Source organism: Pituophis catenifer, unplaced genomic scaffold (assembly GCF_029215685.1).
Source record: "Pituophis catenifer annectens isolate HBS135680 unplaced genomic scaffold, rPitCat1.0.hap2 SCAF_3, whole genome shotgun sequence".
NCBI classification, from domain to species: Eukaryota; Metazoa; Chordata; class Lepidosauria; order Squamata; family Colubridae; genus Pituophis; species Pituophis catenifer.
The window spans coordinates 96179678-96204686 of record NW_027256883.1 but is presented as its reverse complement, the minus strand read 5'-3'; the positions used below and the strand labels follow the sequence as shown (position 1 = coordinate 96204686).

Below are 25009 nucleotides of genomic sequence, written 5' to 3'. Positions count from 1 at the left end.
AAGCATCCATTTTTTCCAGTTTGTTGCTTATAGTTTTTCTAGAAAACAGGTGAATAGTTACCCATAGTATTTCTAGCTTGTGAGCTGTAGCATAAAACCGTATGTGTTTTAGTAAAATTTGTTACTTAGAAAAGGTAGAACTGAATTCTTTCTGATTAATGAAAAAATAGTAAATGTTCTACTCTAGGCATCAAAGCCAGAAACTTCGAAGAGCAATTAAATGTGCATATAGTAATATATATGTATCTTTCAAGTCCACCAGCAGGTGGCAGCAATTTGAAAATCTTGCCTGGGCCTAAAAGTGAAACAAGACCAAGCATGGTTAGTACTAGAATGGGAGACTATGGGGAATATCACACCTGCAAAATAGATCAGTAAATTGGAAAACATCCTAGGCAATGGCATACCACTTCCATACTGTGAAGAAAGAAAAATATGATGGGTTGAATGTAGAGCTCCTACTTTTTGTATGTATTGCTAATATTCAGGTTTTTCTGGGGAAAGTTTCTAAATCAGCTTAAACACAAACAAAATAAGTGATTTATTGTATCCCATCTTTATTACTTTTACACATAGCTCAAGGGATGAACATATCCAACCTACCTTCTTCCTCCTATTTTCCCCACAACAACCACCCTGTAAGGTGAGTTGGGCTGAGAGAGAATGACCCAAAATCACCCAGCCGACTTTCATGGCTAAGGCTAAAAAAGTTCGCAGGATCCAATCTGGGTTGATCACCAGGACCAGAGGTTTTGGTTTTGCTCCAGCATGAGTCCAAAAACTCGAAAATTAAACCTTTGATCCTGGTGACCGACCCAAATTGAATCCTACAACGTTATCCTGAGATACATATATTCGCCTTCATTTGTAAAAAAAAAAAAAAAAAAAAGTCTGTACTATACTGGAATAGAGATAAGGAATTTTTTTTTGAAAAAGTTGAAAACCTCTAAATGCTTTATTTTAGAATAATAATTTAAAACCCTAGTCCTCATACACTGCTTCCCGAACATTGAACATGGAACTCGTACAATGCCTCCCGAGTTCCATTTTCATTGGCAGAGGGTTGTAGGAGACTGTTGCAGCCAAAAACAGAGCCCGAGAGCCCATTTTTGCTGGCAGAGCTCTCGGGCCACCACAGGCACCCCCAACACAAGTGATGTTGAGCTGACCATGCTCACCCTGGCCATGCCCACCCTGGCCACACCCACCCCAGCCCCCCAAGGTCAAACACAACCCTGATGCAGCCCTCAATGAAATCAAGTTTGACACCCCTGCTCTATATTAAGGAATAACATTTGAAAGATGTCTCAACCCAAACAAAACTTCAGTCTCCGCAAGTCTCAGAAACAGGAGGGAGAATTAGCATGAGTTCAGAAAATGAGATTGAACAAAATCTGAAGGCAATCTATTGTTCCTAGCTATCTTCAGCATTTTAAATATAATATCTAACAGCAGAATATGCATGTCTGCTCTCTTTTCTTCTTAAGACTTTTTTTAAAACCAAATTTACAAGTCTGAGATTCCAGGTATTTATGGTTCCATTATATATTACTTGCAAGGCATTTCACAGGATTGATGCTCGAAAGTGAGATATAAATAATAATCATTCTTAAAAACAGATACGTATGCTAATGGTTCCACTCAATATAATCAGCTTCACGCAAGAGGCCACCTAAAGAGGCTCAAAGACATTATCTTGCTGCTCTCACCAGATTTGCATACATAACCACAAATGGGATGTGAAAGAGAATAAATTCAGAGCTAGACTGAAAAAAGATGTCCGGCTGGTTAACACCAAATAACTCATTATACCCAATGCTAGGTTCTATCCTAGTCATGGTTATAAACTACCAGGCCATACTGTAAATCTGTCTGATTTCAGCCTGGTGTCTATCCTTTGTTCTCTCTCCAGGCTCTAGTCTTTCCTTCCAATCTAAGGTAAAATACTTTTGAAACAGTTAATTATTCACCATTCTGAGTGACAATTTCATAGAGGCAGTGGCAGTTGCTGCTTCAGAAGAAAGCGAAGAACTGTATCAGGCCAAAGAGACCACTTAGAACACAGGGGTCAAATTCGCGGCGTCACATTGCTGTCATGTGACATTTTGTGATTCCCTTCGCGGAGCTGGGGTGGGCATAGCCTGCATGTGACACATCTGGCCCAGTGACTGCCAGTTTGACACCTGATTTAGAAGGACCCACATAGACAGCTCTCAATAGAGTTCCAGCTGAATTGGACAGTTCATCCTCACCAGTTCAAATAATCATTACTTGAATAGCTTAACCAAAGAAGGTGGGGAAAGGAGAAAATAAGTGGCAAGCCATTTAATTTGATTTAATATATTCTGACGTAATTTGCTATTTATACTAGTTCAGCACCTTGAAATCAACTTGCATTATTTAAAAATGAAACATTTGGGAGTAGTGAATCACTACAGAAAAGGCCCATTTTGTTTTAAGGAGAAAAACAGCAATTCAGTTTTCTGTATTAATTGCTGTATACACACATCACATATAACAGAAAAGAAACCTTGAGTTTTGAAGTAAGTCACACCCAAGCTACATTAGTTTGCATCTGGATGCAGCATTCTATTGATGTGATAATTTACAAATAAACATGGATTTTGTTATATTCTGGAAGAACAATGGAGTCAAAGCCAGAGTGATTTCTAACAGTTCTTTATTCAATACTGTCTGTGAGGCAACCTCACTCCCTGGCTGACATAGCTCCTTTTATATCCAACTGATCAGCCAAACAACCTATTAGGAGAGAGTATTTTCCCACTCCAACAGAAGACTAGAATGAGAACTTCAACTGACAACTATACACTATATACAACACACAACAGATTTTATATAGTAGACCAGGCTGCAATTCTCTGTGGTTTTGTATCTCTCTAAAATAAGAAATCAATTGGGTAACTAATCCTTTGAATAAAACTAATTACTTCATTCAGGTTAGGGTTAGGGCAGTACAAGAAATAGATCTACCACTTTCAATAATTATATATTAATTAAAATACTTTAAACTATGACAGCTTGAGAAGCCAAACTTTGGGGGATTACTGTTATTATCTATAGAGGTGTAGGACCATAATAAATTTTGATTTGATTACTGTTATTATGGCTTTGTTAGCATACCTTTGCTAACAAGAATTTTCACTATAATAAATACATGAAACCAGCCAAGGTTTATACTAATATGGCAGCAATTGTATTCTACTCCATTCAGTACTTAACCTATTAAAACTGAAGGATTTGTCTTAAAAGCACTATAAATTTTGTTCCTGTTTGATTGTACTGCTGGTAATAATATTGTAACTGCAATAGCTAAGATTTGAGGTATTAATTCCAAGCACATTTATAAATTGCTTGAATCCAGTGAAAGCCTCTGAAGTACCGTATTTTTCACACTATAATACGTACTCCCCCCCCAAATAGTGGGTGGAAATATCTGTGCGTCTTATAGAGCAAATGTTGCCGAGGCCCCACCCACCGCCTGCCTCTTTCTCCTGGAATACCACCGATCAGCTGTTCCAGGCTGCGGGGATTGCCGCCGCCCATCAACGCTGCCTATCGCCACCTCTGCGCATCCCATTTTCAGCTTCTGCACGCCCCATGTTTGGTCTCTGCACATCCCATTTTTGGCCCATTTCAGGTAGCCCTGGAACGGCCCGTAAATGGGCATGCAGAGCTGAAAATGGGATGCACAGAGGCGGCAACACCCGTAGCCTGGAACAGCTGATTGGCAGTATTCTAGGAGGCCAATCCAACCGCTAATCTGTTGCTTGTGCTAAATGAAGCTGACCAGGCTGTTTGCTATTTGCCGCAAGAAGGCAAATTGCTGGGAGGCAGAGGCAGATTTTTTTTTCGTTTTCCTCCCCCAAAGCTAGGTGCGTCTTATGGTCTGGAGCGTCTTAGTGCAAAAAATACGGTAAATTATATAAATTAATATAAACTATTAATGTGTATATGAAAATTTGGGGGAGAAGCTCTATAATTCATTAACACACAATTATTCTCCTTTCAAACACCTAAATTAAAAGCAGATGTTTCATTGAGCAACTCTACAACAAGATAAAACTTCTGCCCCACAACATTATGGCAGAACCTAATACAACATTTGTGAAGAGACACTAACACTGCAGACAACCTTAGAAAACCATAAAAATATTGTAGTTGTGCCTATTAGGATTCCCAAAGACTATTGCTACTAGGTATTATGATAATTGCATTTGAATGGGGTTTTTTTTAGTGGCGATTGTGTAACTGCAAAAAATATACTTTTATTTTTCTGAAAAAGCCTTTGCATATGTCACCATTTATAATATTTCTATCTATAGTTTTATAAATGAGCTAGCTGAACATTTACTTCTCTTGCAATTTTATTTCATCCCAATTTTTTTCGTAATTATTTTATCCAAACCAATAAAATATTGAAGAATTCAAGACTTAAGTTTAAATCTTAAAACGTTAATATCATTTTTGTTTTTTGTTACTCAGTTTCCCTTCTGTTTCTTTTCCCTCTCTCTTACTCTGAACATATTCACAAACCATTTTGTTCTCTCTCCTCTCTCTCAACTCAGCCGAACTTTTAATTTTCCTGACACTCCACAAATCCAGAATCCCTGTATGCATATTTATTGATAAACTAATCCTCATTCTACCTCCTATATGTTTTTTGTTCAATAGTCAGTAGTTTTTTGATGTCGACAGGAGATGTTGGCATCTTCTCCTGTCTCCCAGCTGTGATACCAGCTGCTACTGTTACTGATACTTCTTGAAGTTCGGCAACGAAGACCGCATGGTAGGAGAAATTGTTATTCTCAAGAAAACACCGAACTCATTCAAGGGAGACATATCAAATGGCTACTTTTGAAGAAATAGCCAATTTCTTAATTGTGACTCTTTCTATTCTGATAAATGCTGAGTGACATCAGAATTGGGGTGGCCACTCAGGGTCAAAACAATTCTGAATGCAGCCAACAGGCTGGCATGCTGGTGATTGGCTGCCAACAGCATTATATTTCTTTCAGCTGGGCATAGGTGCTGAAGGACAGTAAATGTACTTCATAGATATGCAAGAAGAAATTCTTCCTGTTGCTCGAGAATTTATTTATTGGCTGTTACTCTCAAACATAATCCCTTTTCCGGGAATACTAATTCACAGCCCACTTCTTTAGACACTGGAATCCTATCCTGCTGAAAGGCCCAACAAATTTGTTTCTAGATAATTGGTTATGAAAACATTCCTATTAAAGAGGAGGCAACCCTTCAATGATCATTTGTAACATGGAAAAAACACAATGAGACATTTCAGGCCATCATGATGACCTGAGTAAAGTACCTTCAACTTAGTCTTCAAGTAGTGATACTCTATTGTTATGGTATTAAGGTGGCCTGGTTTGTGAAATCCTAAGCAGTTTACATCCAGGAAAAAGAGATGAGAAGAGGTCTTCTTTCAAATCTGGTAAGGTTGGAATGTAATTGACAAAAGCATGTAGGTTGACACATGCGATTGATGCTTATGAATATCTTTCAACACATATACACATTACAAATTAATAGTATCACATCCCATGATGCTTTTTCTGCACAGGAACAAAAAAAAATAGAATTTTAAAAAATATTCTTGTTTGAAGTGGACTAAAATGGGAGTTTTTCCTAATTATTATTCTAGGTTTATCCCAACCACCAGATTTTTAGTATAAACAGCTGCTGAGGGAAAACAGTGAGAACAAAAATAATGCTGCTTGTTTATTTATTTTACTTTGGCACTGTCCAACACCAGAGCAACTCTGGCCAGTTCACAATTTTTTTTTTTTAATTTGATTTATATGCCGCCCTTCTCCGGAGACTCAGGGCGGCTTACAATGCGTTAAGCAATAGCCTTCATTCTTTTGTATATTTTATACAAAGTCAGCTTATTGCCCCCACAAACTGGGTCCTCATTTCACCTACCTTAGAAAGGATGGAAGGCTGAGTCAACCTTGAGCCTTGGAGAGATTCGAACCAGCAGAAATTGCAGGCAGCTGTGTTAATGACAGGGTGCACTAAACCACTGTACTATCAAGGCTCAGAATATTGGAACAGAATATAGTTATGGTTGACAATCAGCCACATGTTTGGACTGTTTAGTATTTTTATCTACCTACTGAGTTTTCCCAAGGACGTGGGAGATTCAGATGTTGGTGCTTGATGGTGTTAAAAGTATGGTGACAGGATGTAAGCTCTTTCAAATAAAACTGCTTTTTGCAATTGATTGATGGTGATTTTGTCAATGTGGATGGTATTCAAGTGGTGCTCCAGATGTTTTAGAATTGTACCCAAGGCATCTATTACTTTCAGTACTATCTTTGCTTTCTTTTGCCATTATCATTCTACTTCTATTTGCAGGTCTTTCTATTTTGTGATTTTCTCCAGTTCTTTGTCTTCTGTTATGCTATCTCCAGGTACTGCCACATCCACCATCCAGAATTCTTTGTCTTTCTTTTCAGTAAAGTCTGGGATTTTGTCTGGCAGATATTTGTCTCTTTGAATTCTAAAGTCCCAGGGCATTTTAGTTTCATTTTTAATTACTTTATCTATTTTGTGATCTTATTAGTTCCTGCTTGCAGGCAAATGGCATTTCTTGCAAATATTCCAATACATCATTGTTGCTACTTTATCATGCTGTTGTTTGTAGTCTGTCTGTATTATCGTTTTGCAGCAGCTAACTGGGTAGTCCATTGTTTCTTCAACTTCTTTGCAGAGGCTGTCTTCTCAATTAAGGTTTTGTTATAGCCCTGTTGGATCTGGGTTCAGAGGAGGAAGAGGAATCGGAACCAGAACCATCTGACAGAGATGCCACATCTCCCCTGGAACCAGTGTGGATAAAAATCAATGATTTTTTTTTTAAATTAAAAAAATCAGATTTTTTTGATTTAAATCGATTTTTTTGATTTTTATCAAATTTATTTTAATAAAAAACTTTTGGGGTAAAAAGCTATCGTAAGATAGTTTTCTATTTAAGATACATAAATAATTTAGTTTATTCAGCATGAAATGGAGCTTAGTTATGTAGCACGAGGCTGTATATTCTGCAACACTGGGACTATTGGTGAGTCAACAGTGGGTCAAAGGAGTAGCAGAGATGACAGTTGCTCTTTAAAAATTATGATTTAAATCAAGTTGACTTAAATCAAGCCTTTTTACTAGTGATTTAAATCAAATCCACCCTGCCTGGAACATCCAGAAATTCCAGGGGCTGAGGATGATGCTGTCCCAGACCCAGAGTAGATAAAAATAGATGACTTTTTTAAAAAATAAAATTTTAAAAATCAGCTTTTTTTCATTTAAATTGGATTTTTTTTAATTTAAATCACATTTTTTTTATTTTTATCAAATTTATTTTAATAAAATGCTCTAGGAGTAAAAAAAATCTATCTAAAGATTTTTTTTTATTTAAGATACATTAATAATTTAGTTTATTCAGCATGAAATGAAGCTTAGTTATGTAGCATCAAGCTATATATTCTGCAATATTTACATTTTTGGTAAATTCATTCAATGAATCCAAGCTCTGCAAGCTGAGATAACATGCACTGCATTGATGCATTCACACAATTTCATAGTAACCATGAGATAAATCATAAAACAAAGTTCAGGAATATTCCTTAATCCCATTATTTTGCAAATCTATGTACACTACAAACTGTATGATTGTTTGAAGAGAAATGCATCTAATACCAACAGGCTCTAAGTGTGAGGAAGAAAAGCAAGTAGTAAAAATGAAAGTGAAACCTTCTAAGCAGCTTATAAATAAAATATTAAAGAGCACTTGTCATTTCAGATCCATCATGACAGCGCCTGTTAGGAGGCATTCACTCATCTGCTGCCTGCCACAACCCTCACCTTGTTGTGTCACTGCTGCACCACCGCCAGTCCCATTAAAGTGAATGGGACTGTTAGTGAGTGAACAGCGGGTCAGAGGAGAAGCCGCTGAGGGACAGAGATGACAATTGCTCTTTAAAAATTATGATTTAAATCAAATCCACCCTGCCCAGACCCTTCTGGTATTGGGGGAAGTGGTCAATTGGACTGGGAGCTGCCTGCCTTCATGAATGCAGGGGAGAATCAGTTGCAGATGGGCAACAGCTGTCAACGTTCCAACAACAAACCCAATCAAAGTAAGCACGGCTGAGACAATCCAATCTCTTAATGCAAAACTTTATTGAGTACATCATATTGGCAAAGATGAGGGCAAAACCAGATCTAATCATTTTCCGCGCAAACCCACATAGTTAAAGTTCAGGTTCGCCCTCCCCCTATTAGACCGGGTCACATTGTCCAATGGAGTCTCCTGGTATTGTTGTGAAAAATTCTTTTGGCTCTGGTACACGTTTCTCACGGCTGGCATCTTGATGTCTGGAACCTAAGTTCTATCTACCCCTCCCCCGCCCATAGTTCATTGGCAAGCTGAGAAGCAATAATAGTTGCAACAGCAAAATGACCTTTTGAAGCTTGACAGCAGCAATGAAAGACAACAGATCCCCTCTGACAAGGAACAGCTGCCTCCCCCACCCAATCTGCTGGTGCAGGGAGTGGAGTGAAGGGAAGCTCAGAGGAGGTCTGCAAGGCTGCTCATGAGGAGGCTGCCCCACCCTCCTCATAAGGAACATGTGGCTCAGGGTAATTTAACCAGAGATCAGGGTATAGTGTGTTTGTTGGGAACAACCATTTATCTTGGCATGCATTCCCCTGACTTTTGTAAACCCTGACTCATGGACTTCTTGTGTTTCAGCCTTTTGATTTCCATACTTTGCTTTGCAGATTCCGACTCTGGACTATGGCATACGGACCTTGTTTTGCAAACTCTGCACCTGGCTTGTGGACTTAAGACTGTCTTCCTGTTTGGGGGCTTGGTTCTGGTGACTAGTGGACCCAGCTGGTGGGACTGGGTTACATTGACTATGGGTGGTTGTTTTGTGGGGAAGAGTGGAATTTTACCAACACCCATGAATGGCCATTTGTCTTGGCTTAGCAGTGCAGTAAGAGACTTTTATTAGTGCCTGTATCTGCCTTCGAAACCTGGATCAGAAGAGACTTGGTCATGTGCAGATAAGAATTAGACACAATTAGACCTGAATGGATTTGAAGCAAAATGTCTTCAAAGAAAAAACAATAAAGTCCAGTTGCCTCCGGAAAAAGCACCTTTGGGACAACCATGACCTGGATAACTGAGAATCTCTACAGACTGTAAGAATTAGACTTTCTATCTCTTTCTTCAACTTTTCTGCTCTTAGCCATTTCCTAGTCTTTTAGATGTCTGTTTTATCTGCTAGTTTATTATTATCATTATTATCTCGTGTGCCAGAGGTGGCACGCAGAGCCCTCTCTGTGGGCATGTGCGCCGTTGTCAGCTGCACTTCTGGTTTCTGGCATGCGCATGTGCACCAGCCAGGTGGTTTCCAGTGCTCCGGTGCACACGCACATTCCGTTTTGGGCATTTGGTGCCGAAAACGTTCACCATTACTGCCATATATGATGGGATGAGGGGTGTCACTCTCCCCTGCCAAAGGCCTGGGTGAAGAGTCAGGTCATTATAGTTCTTTTAAATTTTAGCATAAATAAGAATGAGATAATGCAATGGCAGTCCAGACAACAAAATCAACATAACAACAAAAAGCATCTCTAAAAAAGTAGATTCCACCCAATGCTCACATTTCCCTTGTCCTGTTGATGCACAATGTCTTGCCAGCTCTGATATAGTGAAAAAGTTCTCACTATGCTAAATAAACTCCCAGTATATGTGTAGAGGAGCACAGTGATAAAATAATGCATAAACAGTAAGAGAAAGTGAACAACAACTCAGCCCTGGGAAAAGGGAAGACATGAGAAGGAACTCATCATAAAAAAAGCCTTCATTCTGTGTTTGGTGTAAGGGGGTAGACAAATACTCTGGGAGGTTTTTAAGATGTTATTATGCTCTACAACAGTAAAGTAGTATTCTTGAATACTTTGCTTTGTTGTTTACTGACCTGTATTATCTCAGAGGGCTGACAATATATGCTATAGTACTTTACAATTCTGAGTAAAATAAACTTGAAACAAATCCCTTGCTTCCTCAGTTTTTGACTAGGGCAACAAGCAGATAGGATGGTAAGTCATACCAAATTCTACCTACTGAAAAAATTACCAAAGTCATTACAACATTACTTGCAACAGCAGTGTAACAGTTAAGCATGTTGTTTGAAGAATGACTGCAAAACCAGAAGCCCAGCAAAACAGTAACAGCAATAGACTCACTTCAATTAGCCCATAACCAATGTAGCAACTGTAAAAAAATATACTTTACTAATGAGCGGTTTGACACTTCTTATCTCAAGAAGAATATTGTGCTTAAACTGTTTGCTGTAGAAATTCTAAATTCCAGCCCCTTCTAATATTGTATACCATAAAGTTATTTACTTCCTCCATTTTACTTTTTCTTATTTATTCTTATGTGTATTTAAACAAGGATGTAAATAAACTGGACAAGTTTTATAAATATATTTTATATGTTTAGTTAACACAGTTCAACAGGTTTTATATTTTTATGCTATCTTAAATTTATCTATCTATCTATCTATCTATCTATCTATCTATCTATCTATCTATCTATCTATCTGGATATTTTACTGTGTTTTCTTTTGTCCCCACTAGTTACACTAGTTTTAAATTCCTATTACTTCTTATAGGAGGAAGACTTAAGATACTTTAAATGTTGTTCTATTTAACACCAACTAATGGAAACATTTTCCCTAAAACTGGAACTTTTTCCCTGCCAACTTTTGCACACTTTCATAGTTTAGAGCTCAGATTATTCTTTTAATTAATCTTCTCTATAAAAAAAAAATGAAGAGAGGCAGTAAAAAAGTTGAAGCAGTTAAGAGAGTCATCCCCGCCCCCCGGGTTGCTTGTGAAATTTGTAAATTGTGAAGTTTGATTTATACTTTCAGAGTAGATAAAATGCAATAGAAACTGCATTCTCCCCACCCCACCCCAATATCCTGTGTTCTTTCTTTATTATATAGTTGTAAAACCTATTCAATTAATATTATTAATCTTATCATACTAGGGTTCTGAGTGTAAATCTTGATCTTTCTGGTAGCCACAGGCAAAAATCCTGATTCTATATCATATAAATTAGGTAACTGCATGGCAGAAGGGTCTTTTGTGATTTTTAGATTGAATAGTCAGACAAAGAAAAACATTACTAGCCATGCATTTGAGAAACTGATTTCTCACAATCTCATAGTTGGGTCAAGGAAAATTTAGGACCTCAGTAACAGGTTTACAACAATAAAAATTAAGAGCAATAGAGGGATGCCTGGAAAAGTCATTCAGCAACATCTGGAGCAACATCCATTTTTCTAGATCATACATTATGTTCCTCTTATTTGTAACCTATTTGACTTTTTGATTATTGTATTTCAAAGATTAAGATGGTATCTTAATACCACACCTCTGGATGAATGTTCTTTAACTGAACGTCCTCTTCTTCAGGAAACCTTTTCTATCTTTTCCTTACTTGTGCAAAAAGCTGAAATAAACAGAACACTAAGATATAAAATTAAGTAAATTTCAAAAAAACCTTTATTTTAAAATCTGAAAATGTAATTCTTTAATATTAAGTATTATTTTTTATAAAATTGTAAAGACTTACAGTATCTGCATGTGCAAGTGGTACACTGCTGACATTAGAATATGCATGGAATAAATGAGAGTAAACAGAGGCCTGAAGATTAAGAGGCTTGAGGATTCATGGCCACAAACTCATGCACACATTAACTCACTGCCACCACCTTGTTTAAAAAAAAATGATGTTGCTTATTACAGAAAATGAAAGGAGGGAAAATATAATCTATAAGGAAGGATTAAGAATGACATGATAACTGTCTTCCAGTACTTGAGGGGCTCTCTCAGAGAGGGGGTTGACTTATTCTCCAAAACACTTGAGGGCAGGACAAGACACAATGGGAGAAAGCTCATTAAAGAGAGATCCTACAAATCATTCAATAATGTCCATCTTTTAATTCTTTCCAATCCACTGAAATTGGAAAAAATACATAAACAGGCTTGGAAGCACTGTCTACCTGCACCTCACAGCAGGATAACTCCAAACACAGAACAGAAATGAGACCAGATTTGAAGTGATGGTAGAAACCAGCAAAAGAAAAACATGATTTCAAGGATGAATAAGGTGCTTTCTTGAAAAAAGAAATGGTGGAGTGAAGACGGCTTCACAAGAAGTGGAGCCAATGACTGCAGTGAAGAATGAACAGCCTGCAAGTAGACCAGTTCTTTGAACCTCTCTCCAGATAAGGAGAGGACTTGAGATTACCCACAAGTGCTTCACACAGCTGCTTCTCATGAGAAGACCACAGATAGTGGTCTCTGGTGGGTCTGGAGGTCTGAGAGATGATGGAGTAGCCATCTTGCTCAAACCATAAGGCGGCACCTTTGGAAGGAAACTGCGTTCGCATACTTACTTTTCTAATCACTTTCTGAGAAATGTTAACTGTATTTTACCTATATTAGAAAACTTTGCATTGACAAGCCTGAAAACATCAGGTGAGTTTCCTTTAATCCTTAGGAAAAGATAAAATAAGTTTTAAATACAAGTTTATGGGCATACACACACGGACACACATACATAGGTACATACAGACATACACAGGCACTCAGATGCATGTACACGTACGTGTGTGTATATACACATACATACATATACCCACACACACACATACATACATATAAACACACGATAGATGATAGAGAGAGAGAAAGAGAGAGAGACAGACAGACAGACAGACAGACAGACAGACAGACAGACAGACAGACAGACAGCAAAAGGGTGATTAGAATTTAGATTTTGGAAAGTTACAAACGGACTAATAGTCCAGATGGATTTGAAATAAGATTTTGGAATTACAAGAATCTTTCTCACAGGAAAATGCTTTTGTTTTGAATTATTTTTAAAAACAGTGATAAGATGGGGCTGTGAAGATTGGACATTAGAGAGAACTAGAAGGAATCAAAGATTACAATTAAAAGAGAACACATAAACTCAATTTACAATTTATAGAATGGAGCAAAATATTTTAACCTTGGACATATTGAAGGGCATTTTTGAAAAATGGACTCAGAATGTAATATTAATAGGTTTAACAGAGACAGCTGCCTGTAAGCAGATATTGTGCCTAAAAGATATTATTTATTTTATTTATTTCTATATCAAACTTATTAACCACTCATCTTCCTCACAGAAGGGCTCTAGGTGGTGTAGAATTAAATCATTACAATAAAATATTAAAACCAAATAATTTAAGATTATAAAATGAAAAATGAAAAACATTATAAAATTGCAAGAGATGGAGAGATCCAAGACGGGGAGACTAAGAGTTGTTAATACAGGAGGGGGAGGGAGTTCTCATGGGACTAACTAGCTCCCTGGTTCTGTGGGGGCCCGTGTCTCCCACACAAGGCTACATAGCCAGGTTTTGACCCCTTTGTGGAAGGCCAGAAGATTGGAGGCTTTCCTCACTTTGGGTGGCAAAATGTTTCACAAAGCAAGAGCAGCAGCAGAAAAGGCCCTCTTCCTTGACCTCACCAGTCGGAATTCTCCCATTGATGGGGTCTGTAGAATGCCTTCCCTGCCTGAGCAAATGGGATGGGCTGATGTGATGGAGAGAAGATGGTTCTGTAGGTAAACCAGTCCTATGCTATGTATGACTTTATAGGTAACAACACCTTGAATTGGACCTAGAAGCAAACTGGCACCCAGTGCAGTACGTGGAGCAGAAGTATCATATGTGCCCTTCTTTGGGCACTCAGTATAGCTTCTGCGGCTGCATTCTGTACCAGTTGATACCATCCATACAGAACACTCTGTTCAGGTAAAAAGATACCACATCCCTAGCAAAGGTAGTGCTTAACTTACAACCACAATCAGGACCAGAATTTCTGATACTAAGCAAGGTAAATGAGATTTTATCACCATTTTTGCCATGGTTCTTAAATCAATCACTGCAGTTGTTAAGTGAAATATATTGTTAAGAGAATCCAGCCTTCCCCATTGAGTTTGCTTGTCGGAAACCAACTGGTGAAGGTCAGAAGGGGCGTTGGTCCTACCTGATACGCACCTTCTCGTTGGGTGGAGACAGCAGCCAGGAATGGGTGTTCTCGCCTGTTCAGCTTGAAGGACTGAGTCTGTAGCAAAATTAAGCTCTGCCCTTGTTGCTAGGAATATCCAGCTTTTGACAAAGACGACAAACAGACTCGATGTCTCGGGAGAAAGAAAGAAAGGTTAACAAGGAAGACCGGACAGTCAAAGGGTGGGGTTGGCTGCTGTCTCCACCCAACGAGAAGTTGCGTATGAGGTAGGACCAACGCCCCTTCTCCATTGTGGGTGGAGACAGCAGCCACCCCCAGATGTAGCACTGCCCCAGCAGTGGACAGCACTGCCCCCAGATGTAGAATACGTGTCGACGGGACCGATTGACTTTTCGCTATATTAATAGAGAAACCGTGCCCTCGGAGACAATGCATAGTTACTTGGAGATCCTCTAAGGAGAGATGTTCAGAAGAGGACTGAAATAAAATATCATCCAAGTAACATTGGACATGGATAGGGATGGCCCGGAGATGAGCCGCCAAGGTGGCAAGTACCTTAGTAAAGGCACGGGGAGCAGAAGACAGTTCAAATGGTAAGGCACAATACTGATAATGCGTACCGGCATAATAAAACCACAGATATTTGCGATGTGGGGGGAAAATGGAATATGTAAATAAGCCTCAGTGAGGTCAATGGAAGTGAGGAAGTTGCCCTTCCTGATGCCAGCCAAAATAGATTGAAGAGACTGCATTTTGAACAGTTTATAAACCACATAATGGTTCAATCTTCTAAGGTCCAGAATAGGTGTCCACACACCCGAGAATTTGGGGACCAGAAAGAGCAAGGAATAGAACCCTTGGCCCATCTGATCCTCTGGCACCTGCTGGATGGCTTGAATGTCCAGTAGGTGTTTCATAGCCAAATCCATGAGGGCCTTTTTGTGCCCGTCTTTAGAGACAGGACAGTGAATAAAGAAAGTCGGAGGGGTAGAGAGAAATTCAAGGGATAGACTAGATATTACTGTATCCCTGACCCAAGAGTCCAATGTGAGAATGTCCCATCGGTCAGCAAATAAAGCTAGCCTGCCACCGATGGGACCATCAGACCTGCATCTATCGTTGACGGCAAAAAGGATGGCTTCCTCCCCCTCGAAAGGGCCACCTGCCAGGGGGAGTTCTACCTCTGTATCGCCTGTCTTGGGTCCCCCGCTGTCTAGGTATGAAGGACCCCCGAGAATGAGAAATTCCAGTGCCCCAGTCAGATCCCCTCACAGGAGGCCTGCAGAAAAAGGGAGAGAATCAAGTGTCAGTTTTACGCTGCGAAGAAGGCAATATTTTGCGTTTGTCTTTCGACTGTATGAGAAAGGGTTCCAAAGAAGAGCCAAATAAATTGCCCCCCGTAAAGGGGGAAGATGCCAGGCGCCACTTGTGATGGGCGTCCGCCTCCAATGTCGAAGCCAAACAAGCCAGCGTGCCGCCACCGTTGAAGCCATAAAGTTTGAAGCGAAGCAGGCAGAGTTGAGGGTGGCATCTGCCGAAAACTGGACTGCCGCGATGATTTTATTTAAATCTTGCTGCAGCCTGGAGTCCTCAGGAGGCAATTTACTTAACCAAAGCAGTGTCGCCCTGTTGAAGAAGGAGGCTGTGGTGGCAGATTTAATCGCCTAAGCCGCCCCCAAATGAGCATGTTGGAGAGTTTGGTCAGAACGGCATTCCTCAGGATGAAGACCTTCATCAGGTTCGCCCGGGATGGCAGTGTGAGGCAGTAAGGCTGCCACATGGGCATCAACTGTAGGTAGTTGGAGCAGATTAGCCATGTCGGGAGCCACGTTAAACAAACGCCTGTCCATGGAAGAAGGAGCTGGAGCGGAACCAGGCGACGACCACTGGCGTTGAATAACATCCAGGAAAAGTGGAGGAGCTGGAATAGAATTGACAGATTTAGTAGGCTCAGAGAAAAGGGGGTTAAACGACCTTTGGGGCGTTGGAGGGACCTCTCCAGTAACCGTCGGGCCCAGTTGCACCACTTGCGACGCTTTCAAGAGTAAGGATTTAAAAACTGCTGGAGGGAAAAGACCAGTAAAGGCCGGTTGTTCCGGCTCAAGGCCCTCGTCATCAGACAAGTCCGGTTCCGGGTGGTCAACCTCATCAAGAGTCACTGGATGTCACTCCCTCCCAGGAGAAGCAGAAGGAACAGATCTCACAGAAGAAACTCTGCCAGGACGCAGAAGACCAGCTTCCAGCGACATCTGTAGAGCCCTGGAAAAAATCTGTTGCAGATTATCAGGGAGCACATAGTCTCTATTGTATGTGAGAAAGGATTCAGTCACCCCTGGAACTTGGCTCGGAGCGGTCTCCATGGACCCCACTAGAGGAGGAGGAGGAGGAGCCGAGGCCATAGAAGGGCCCCACAAACCTGCAGTGAACACAGAAATGGGACAATCCTGGAGGGAAACCTGGTCAGGTGTCACTACAGAGGGGAGAATCTGGGGAAGCACCTGCAATGGAAGGGTCTTACACTTGCTGGCCTTACTGCAGATTTTCTGCAAGGCCTGGTCCCTGCGCCTCTCGTCCCTGGTGGCAACTGAGCTGTAGCTGCCAGGGGTATGATGAGAGCGAGACTGTCTGTCCCCTGGGGGCATGTCCATGTTATCAGGGGCTTGAGTCGTTCCTGAGTCCAGGCTCAAGGGCACCCTATCAGCTTGCCCAATAGACCTGGCCTTCCGGCCATGTTTTGATTTAGAAAGTGCCTTAGGCATCCTTATTGTAAAAATGAAATGCTCTGTGCCTGTTAGGAGCAAGGCAGGTCAAAACCTAAGGCAGACTGGTCCCCAAAATGGCTGCCAGCCAGTAGAATAATTGCAAATGGCCACCTTAAATTCAAGAAAACAACCAGGGCACTTCTTCCTGGAGAAAGCTGCCGGTGAAAAATCTCCAGTTCAATTAGCTGAGAAATCCCCAGCTCTAGATAGATAGCAGAAACAAGGGCCCCCTTGGGTAAGCAGTTGCAAGGCACAAACACGCTATTAGAATTGAGCACGAATTTCAAATGGCGGCTGTTATCAGACAATGGAGCGCGAAGCTCCTGATGGCCACAAAATGGCACCCAACGTCCAGGCAGTGGAGCGTGAAGCTCCTGAACGGCCAAATGGCTCCCAACAGCCAGGCAATGGAGCGCGAAGCTCCTGACACCCAAAATGCTCCTCATGGCCAAAATGGCTCCCAACAGCCAAGTAATGGAGCAAGAAGCTTCTTATGGCCAAAAACGGCTCCCAACAGCTAGGCAATGGAGCGCGAAGCTTCCGATGCCCAAAACGGCTCCCAATAGCCAGGCAATGGAGCGTGAAGCTCCTGACGGTCCAAAGCAATCCAAACAGCCAGAAAATGGAGCACGAAGCTCCTGAAGCTCAAATAGCGGTCATTAACAATAACGTGGCTGTCCCTGGGATTGTTGCCACCAAGCCGGGAATGCTCGCCGTGGAGGGCTGGCTCCTTCGATGCTTTAAGCAGGCAGGAGCAATGGGAGCTTAAGCTCCAACAGCTGGTCTTCGTGTTGGACGGCCTCCGGCAAGATGAAATAAGCAATGGCCATCTGTGCAGCTCTCAACGGAGCATGAAGCTCCTCACCAAATCTTCCGGCTTGCTATGTTCACCTCAAACCCCCAGGAGAAAAGCCTTCAAGGCCCTCCGAAACGCCTGCTAGTTCAATGGTTGAAATGGGGGGGGGGTGGAATATCCCCTCACAGGCAGGCAAGCCTGTAGGGAAAAGAACCAAGTCCAATGAGGGCAAGGTTCCCAGTAACTCACAGTTCGATGAGAACAACAATAATCAAAGTCCAAATGTCAAAGACAGCAATAATGAAAGATAAAGGGAAGGTGGTTAAGAGACCCAGCCCAAGACATCTGTCCAGTCTGAAGGACTGAGAAAAAAGCTGGATATTGCTAGCAACAAGGGCGGAGCTTAATTTTGCTACAGACTCAGTCCTTCAAGCTGAACAGGCATGAACACCCATTCCTGGCTGCTGTCTCCACCCACAATAGAGAATTGGCAATCACATGCCCCCAGGCTGTTGCAACTGTATAAATACAATTCGGTTGCCAATTGCCCAAATTTTGATCACATGCTCATATGGACATTAAGTGGGCCGGTCATAAGTCATATATTCAAACAGTCACTAAATGAATGGCTTTATAAGTTGAGAACTACCTTTACAAAGTTTCTGTAGGCCATGACTTGATTCGATGCCCACAATTATGTGTAGAACTTTTTCCTCTTTGAAAACTTAGGATTTTGCTTTTTAAATTCCTCATGGAAAATAAGAAGACTGGCAAGGAGCAGAATGGATTCTTGGGAATGGTCTTTACAGTGAATAGTTTTCTGACAAACATAGACAAGATAATAGAGACATTTTCAGGCACAACTTTGAAAGCCTAAAGCCTAACAAAATTCTAATAAATTAAATTGTAGAAAAAAATGACAAATTAAAAGTTAATAAGGCATGAAGTGTCTATAGTATGCTCCTGAGAATTCAGAAGTAGCTCACTAATCTCCCTAATACTGGCTTTCATTTCAGTGGTCTACATATTAGTCAAAGCAATACCAATATTTTTTTAAAAAATAAGAAAATTACAAGATTATATATCTATAGCATCTCAGTTAGTATTAGTATAAATCACTGTGAAGGCTAAGAAAATCAATTGCTTGCTAAGAAAGGAAGCTCTTAGTAAACACTATGTAGATATATATATACACTCATCAATCTTTTAGAATTATTCTAGAGTACTCATGGTTGGTTTGGTGACTAAAAGTCAGTCACTCTCTCTCAGCCCAACACACCCTACAAGTTTGGTTGCTGCAGGGAAAATAGGTCCCTATTTTGATTGGGCTGACTGCCCTCTGGTAACTCATGATGGGACCAGTCTACCCAGTCACACATTTCGTTCACTTAAAGGTTATAAACAAAGAGTTTTAATAGTATGTATAAAAGCAGGATTAAAAATCTAAATACAAAGACAGAAACAGTTGAATATTTTGGCTTTGTAACTCCAAGGTTACAAAGGGTTGCACATGCATGCTTCATTATACCATGTTTCCCCCAAAATAAGACCCTGCCTTATATTTGTTTGAACCCCGAAATAAGGGCTTGGCCTTATTTTTGGGGTTTTTTATTATTTTGGGACACAATTGGGGGTGGCAGGTGAGGGGTGAGATGGGGGAGAAGCAAGGGGCAGGAAGCCCTGCCATGCCCAGCGAGGTGGGGAGAAGAGATGGCAACAATCGCAGCTGATTGATTGAGGCTGCAAAAGCAGCAGGAGGCCCCATGTGTCTCGCGCCCCCTTCAAGAACAGTCTTACCTCAATCAGTTGCCAAGAGCTTGGCCCTGATTGAGGATCCCTGGGGTGGAGCCCGCAGCCCGGTGCCTGAGAGTCTTGGGGGGGGGAACGTCCCTTTACGTAACCCAGCCTCTCTTTCAGATGGCCAGGAAGCCCCCTCCTACCATGTAGCCGACTGGTGAAGAATTGGGCGGTTCTGGGAACCACTCCCTGGCTGGACATGGAACTCCAGCAGGAAGGCATCTCCTTTGGGCTACTGAGCACCAACCTGCAATCCTACTTGGTGCCGCAGGTACCAGGCTACAATCCTGGGTCTGGCGGGTGCTGCAGCTCTCAGACCAACTGTGTGTGAGGTACCGTAGTTCCAGCGGGAAGTAGTGGAGGCTGCTGGGTAGCAACCGGGGCTTGGCGGTGGACTGCGCTGGGCAGAAGGTGAGGTGGTTGCAGAGCTGCCACAGGCAACTGGGGCAGCCCTATGCTTGCTTGCCTCGCAGAGCTGGCACAAGAGTTGCAGCGGCCACCAGGGCCAGGGCCTAAAAAGCGTGTGGCTCAGCATAGCTGTAGCCCGGCCCCTGCAGCACCAAACAGGCGTACAAGCCGGCACTCAGCAGCCCAAACATTTGACAATGCAGGCCAGCGCCTATTGGGCACCCAAACACTTTCCACCCATTTCTTCTCCTGGGTGAAAAGTGCATGGCAGTTCAAGAGATCAAATATCTCTCTGTGTGTGTGAGCGACAGAGAGAGAAAAGAGGAGAAACAGTGGAGGGCAACCGGGTAAGAGGATCAAGCCTCCCCTGTCCAGAAGCAACATGCAGCCTCTCACAGTAACAAGAATTAGCTGCAATTCCCTTTACCATGAGAGGCTGCACGTTGCAAAAAAGAATGAAGCAAGGCAGGGGGGTGGAGGACAAAGCAAGGCAGGAGCTGTGGAGCTGTCCCAAGGCCCCACATCGGCTTACCTAAAGGCAGGCCACCCACACCAAACCCTCCCCCTTCCCCCCAGGACAGCCACACCTCTTCACTAATCTTCTTTCCAGCTTCGTTCTCCACTGCACATTTAGGACAAGAAAAGTAGTGTTGTATACGGTAAAAAAAAAAAATACTGGTAGTTAAGACCTTCCAACTTCTCATGAAGAAAAAAAAATCTCGCGGACTTGGAAAATGTTTTTACAGTAGCCCCACAGACTATGAAACTTTTCTTGCCCTACATGTAAAGGTGGAGAACGGAGCTGGAAAGCAGGTTAGTGAAGGGATTGGCTGCCTTGGGAGGGTTGTGGGGGGGTGAGGGACTTCTATGTGTGTATGTGTGAGAGAGAGGGAGGGTGGGGAGAGACGAAGAGAACATTGCTGCCAGCTCTAGATAACTCTGAGGTTGGATCAGCTCTCTCTCTCTCTCTCTCCCTCCCTCTCTCTCTCTCTCTCTCTCTCACACACACACACACACTTCTTTCTCTGGGATCACAGCACAGATGTTCCTCCCAGGATTGCAAGGCTGAAGGCTTCAGATGGAGCATTTTGGGAATATGTGTCTGTGCTGCATCCAAAGTAAAGAACAATCAGCAGGAAAAGGGGGAGTGGGCGGCAGCTGGGGAGGTGCTCTGGAGATCTGGGCCGAGTTGCACAGTCCTCGCTGACTTAGCTGATCAGCGGGCAGCAATTAAGGGGCTGAACCTCCAGGTGACCGGGGAAGGGAAGGGCAGCCTCCTGTGCTGGCCACGCCCACTCCTTCACTTGGGCTTATTTTCGGGGGAGAGTGTATATTTATGCCCACCTCAAAAATCAGCCTTGGCCTTATTTTCAGGACATGTCGTATTTTCGGGGAAACACGGTACATCGTTTTTACAAATACAGGGTTTTTTGAGGTTTTTCTTGAATGTTGTAGAAAGGTGGTTTTTTCTACGATGGAAAAGAATAATTTTATCTTCATTCCAGCAGAGTTAACTGTTCAGCTGAACTGCAATGAATATGTGGAACATAAACACAAAGGGAAGCACCTCACAATGATCCTCATTAAATTAATAAACTTCTCAATGCAAAGAGCAGCAGGAAAACCAGGTCTTTAATTGGAATCACTGGTCAGGCAACAGTTAAAACCCAAGTCAACTGAAAGTTTTAGAGACACCCATCATTTTTTAATGCTTATAATGCATTTACGTGTTTGTTTTTGATAATACATACTTGACATTTTCCTAAGACTTCTAAAGTGTCACAAGGATTCTGTTTCATTGGAAGGGTCAGATATAAATTATGTAAGTAAATAAAATGTGATAAAGACTGAAGCAACCTTGAAAATATGTGTCAAATTTCTATCTTGCTTCAAGGTATTTATACATTCTGGGTTTTTTAAATTAAGTTCCTTTCCAAAGGCTGTTGATTAAATTTAACAGGCATAGAATAGCAAACTAATTGCCTTACGAACCGAGATCTTAAAAAAACAGAGAACGGGGGAAAAAACTTGATTAGGCAACTTTGGTGCTTGATGTCTTACCTGATTTAAACCTTTTTAAAACAGAAAAAACTAACAAACAAGTATGTATATACATCAAATAAGAAATGATGAGATGAAAACAAACATTTGAGAAATTGTGTCAGAAAGTTGTGAAGGTCTGGTTTTCTGACAGAACAAAACTATAAATATTGTGAGTGTCCTGCCATCCAAAACACTGAATATTTTTTTCAAAAAAATGTCATGAGGATAAATTCTAATAACAAAAGTTAAGGGATACTTTGTCCTTTTGCAGCAGGGGTCCACAAAAACAGCTAAAGAAATGAAGCCAACAAGTGACCTCAATGGATGCTTTTCAATACAGCCTGTGAATAGCTAGACAATAGCAAAGATACATTTCTATTTGGTTGAAGCCTCTTCCTAATTTATATATTCAGCTCCTGCGTTTCACATTTAACAAGTTACCTGCAAAGCTCAATGAACAGAACTGTATTTCTGTATTTAACAGCCAAAAGCTCAACATCTAGTAATCCTACCAGCAATGCATATGAGCAATATAGCATTTTGCACTTGAGAGTCTGACTGAACAAGAACATATACATAGGGCTAGCAGTGCTACATCAAACTCCCACTGCAAAAAGAAAATAAACCAGCAATTTTTCCTTTTTTCAATTTCAATATTTTTCTTATGTTCAAAATTATTCTAAATCTTCGAAAATACACTTAATTTTGCCTCTCAGTACTTCAGTAAATGATTTGGTTTTTACTATTGTCTATAGAGTAGGTACTTACTATCATTTATAAAGTTATGGTCTTTAAAATCCATAACTTAAATAAAAGAGTTTTAATAATGGTGCATATGCCATTCATAAAACCAGGAAATTGGAAATTTTTATAAAGGTTTATAACACTGCATGGACTTTTGGATGATCTATTTCTAAATAGGAACCCAACTACAAAGAAGGTGTATTTTCCACATTAGGCAGTGGGATAAAAAGAGCAAAAATGGAGTTGGTCCCTGCTAGCCTTCCTTCCTCATAATTTTTGTTTGCTAATGGTTTATGTCTTGAGAAGATTGCAGGAGATGCTTTTATCACATATGCATCAAGAATAAGAGAACTCAGCTCTGATCCTTCCTTTTTTAGTCTCACTCCCAACTGAAAATTGAACATTGGACTTACCTGAACTCTCATTATGTGAGAGTCCAACCAATAGGTGTTAACCTTGTTTGATTGGCCAGAGACTGAGTTAAAAATTGTTTCTGTGGCCACACCTCCTCTTCCTGGGCTAGATTCCAGTTTCTTTACCGATAAGATGGTGTGGGAGAGGCATAACCTGTAAAGGAAAATCATCTGCTCCTAAACCCTGGACCCTTATGGAACCAGGGAGGGGTTGGATTCTCACGCAGCGCACATAGAACTATGTTCAGGTAAGTCCAACATTCATTCTCCTGTGCGCTGCTTAGAGAGTCCAAGCAATGGGATATACCCCAGTTAATTATCCCCAGGGCGGGAAATGGATGGGTTCAGGATTCCCCCAACTGGAAGAATCTGTTGTAGCACCCATCTTCCAAACGTTGCCTCAGCCAAGGCAAACTGATCTATTTTGCAGTTCTTGATGAAAGGTGAGAGCAACGCCCAGGTAGTCACCCTGCAAATTTCCAGGATAAAACCCTGTGTAGCCCAAGTCACCGACATGGCTGCGCTCCTTGTCGAGTGTGCCGTAATATGGGCAGGCTGTGGTCTGGCCTGATGCTCGTAGGCCAATGCGATGCACACTTTGAGCCAGCGACCGATGGTAGATGGAGTGACCCTTGAGCCCATGTACCTAGGTTGAAATGAAATGAATAGCGATTCTGTTCTCCTGAAGGTAGCTGTTCTGCTGATGTAGTGTCGCAGGGCTCTGCGTACATCTAATGAGCGCCACCATCGTTCTCTGGGATGTCTGGGATTTGGACAAAAATCCAGGAGAATGGCCTCCTGGGCCCTATGGAACCAGGTGTTAATTTTGGGCATGAATATTGGATCCAGACATAGTATGACTCTATCTGGGTGAAAGATGCACAAATCTTTATGTACCGAAAGGGCTGCCAGCTTGGAAATTTTTCTGGTAGATGAAATCGCGATGAGAAAGGGGACCTTGAAGGTGAGTATCTTGAGACTGGCAGTCCCTAATGGCTCAAATGGAGGAGACGTGAGTGCCTGCAACACTAAAGATAGGTCCCAGGATGGGTATCTGTGGACCATTGGTGGTTGTAAGTTGGATGCTCCTTTTAAGAAACTATGTACCTTTGGATGTTGTGAGAGGGTTAATGCGCCGTCGCAGGTCAGGATAGTAGCTAAGGCTAATACCTGCCTGCTGAGAATGTTTGTGGCTAGTCCCTTATCCAGGCCCTCTTGAAGGAAATCCAAGACCTGTGGGACGGACGCTGACTGAGGAACGAGCTTTGCCTTGGGGCACCAGCAGCAAAAGGAGGACCATGTGGTCTCATATATGTGGTTCATTGATGGGCGGCGAGAGGCCTGAATGGTGGAAATGACTCTTATAAAAATAGTCTTTCTTTAGGATCTCCCGTTCAATTGCCAACCGGACTCATCTGGGCCAATGAGAGGCCACAAGCAGGACCTCCGCTGTCTCCTCCAGGATCTTCCTGATGACTCGTGGTATCAGAGGATCAGAGGAAATGCATATGTCAAGCCCTGGGGCCACGGGCAATGGAGGGCATCAGTCCCCTCAGCTCCTGGTGTCTGGAACCAGGTGTAGAACCTCGGTAGCTGTGCATTCTGAGGGCTGGCAAAGCGGTCCACGCATGGCTGCCCAAATTTGGCTGATAAGCTGGAGAAAAAGGTCTGGATGTAGTTGCCATTCGGCCTGATCAATGGTGGTCCTGCTTAACCAATCCACCTGGGAGTTGGATATCCTGGAGATGTGTTCCACTTGCAGGGATAGTAGATGTTTCTCTGCCCATAGACCCAGCTCCGCTGCTTCACACATTAGTGCCCTGGAATGTGTGCCCCCTTAACGGTTCACATGCGCCTTGGTGGTAACACTGTCCATCAACAAGAGCACGTGGTGACCCGACAACGGTTGT

The 25009-nt window shown here is 41.8% G+C and overlaps 1 protein-coding gene across 11 annotated transcripts in view; it reads right to left on the bottom strand.

Annotated features, from left to right (window-relative positions):
* The window catches only part of CXXC5 (CXXC finger protein 5), a 170103-nt gene that overhangs the window by 64010 nt on the left and 81084 nt on the right, over positions 1–25009 (bottom strand). For 3 of the 11 annotated variants that reach the window (XR_011600226.1, XM_070940819.1, XM_070940818.1), the window contains exon 1: positions 11486–11622. The exons of 6 other annotated variants lie outside the window; for them this stretch is intronic. The gene's annotated coding sequence lies outside the window, so the exon portion shown is untranslated. Of the gene's footprint in view, positions 1–11485; positions 11623–25009 lie in introns of those variants that run through there. 2 more of the 11 variants (XM_070940810.1, XM_070940809.1) reach the window with 1 other exon arrangement.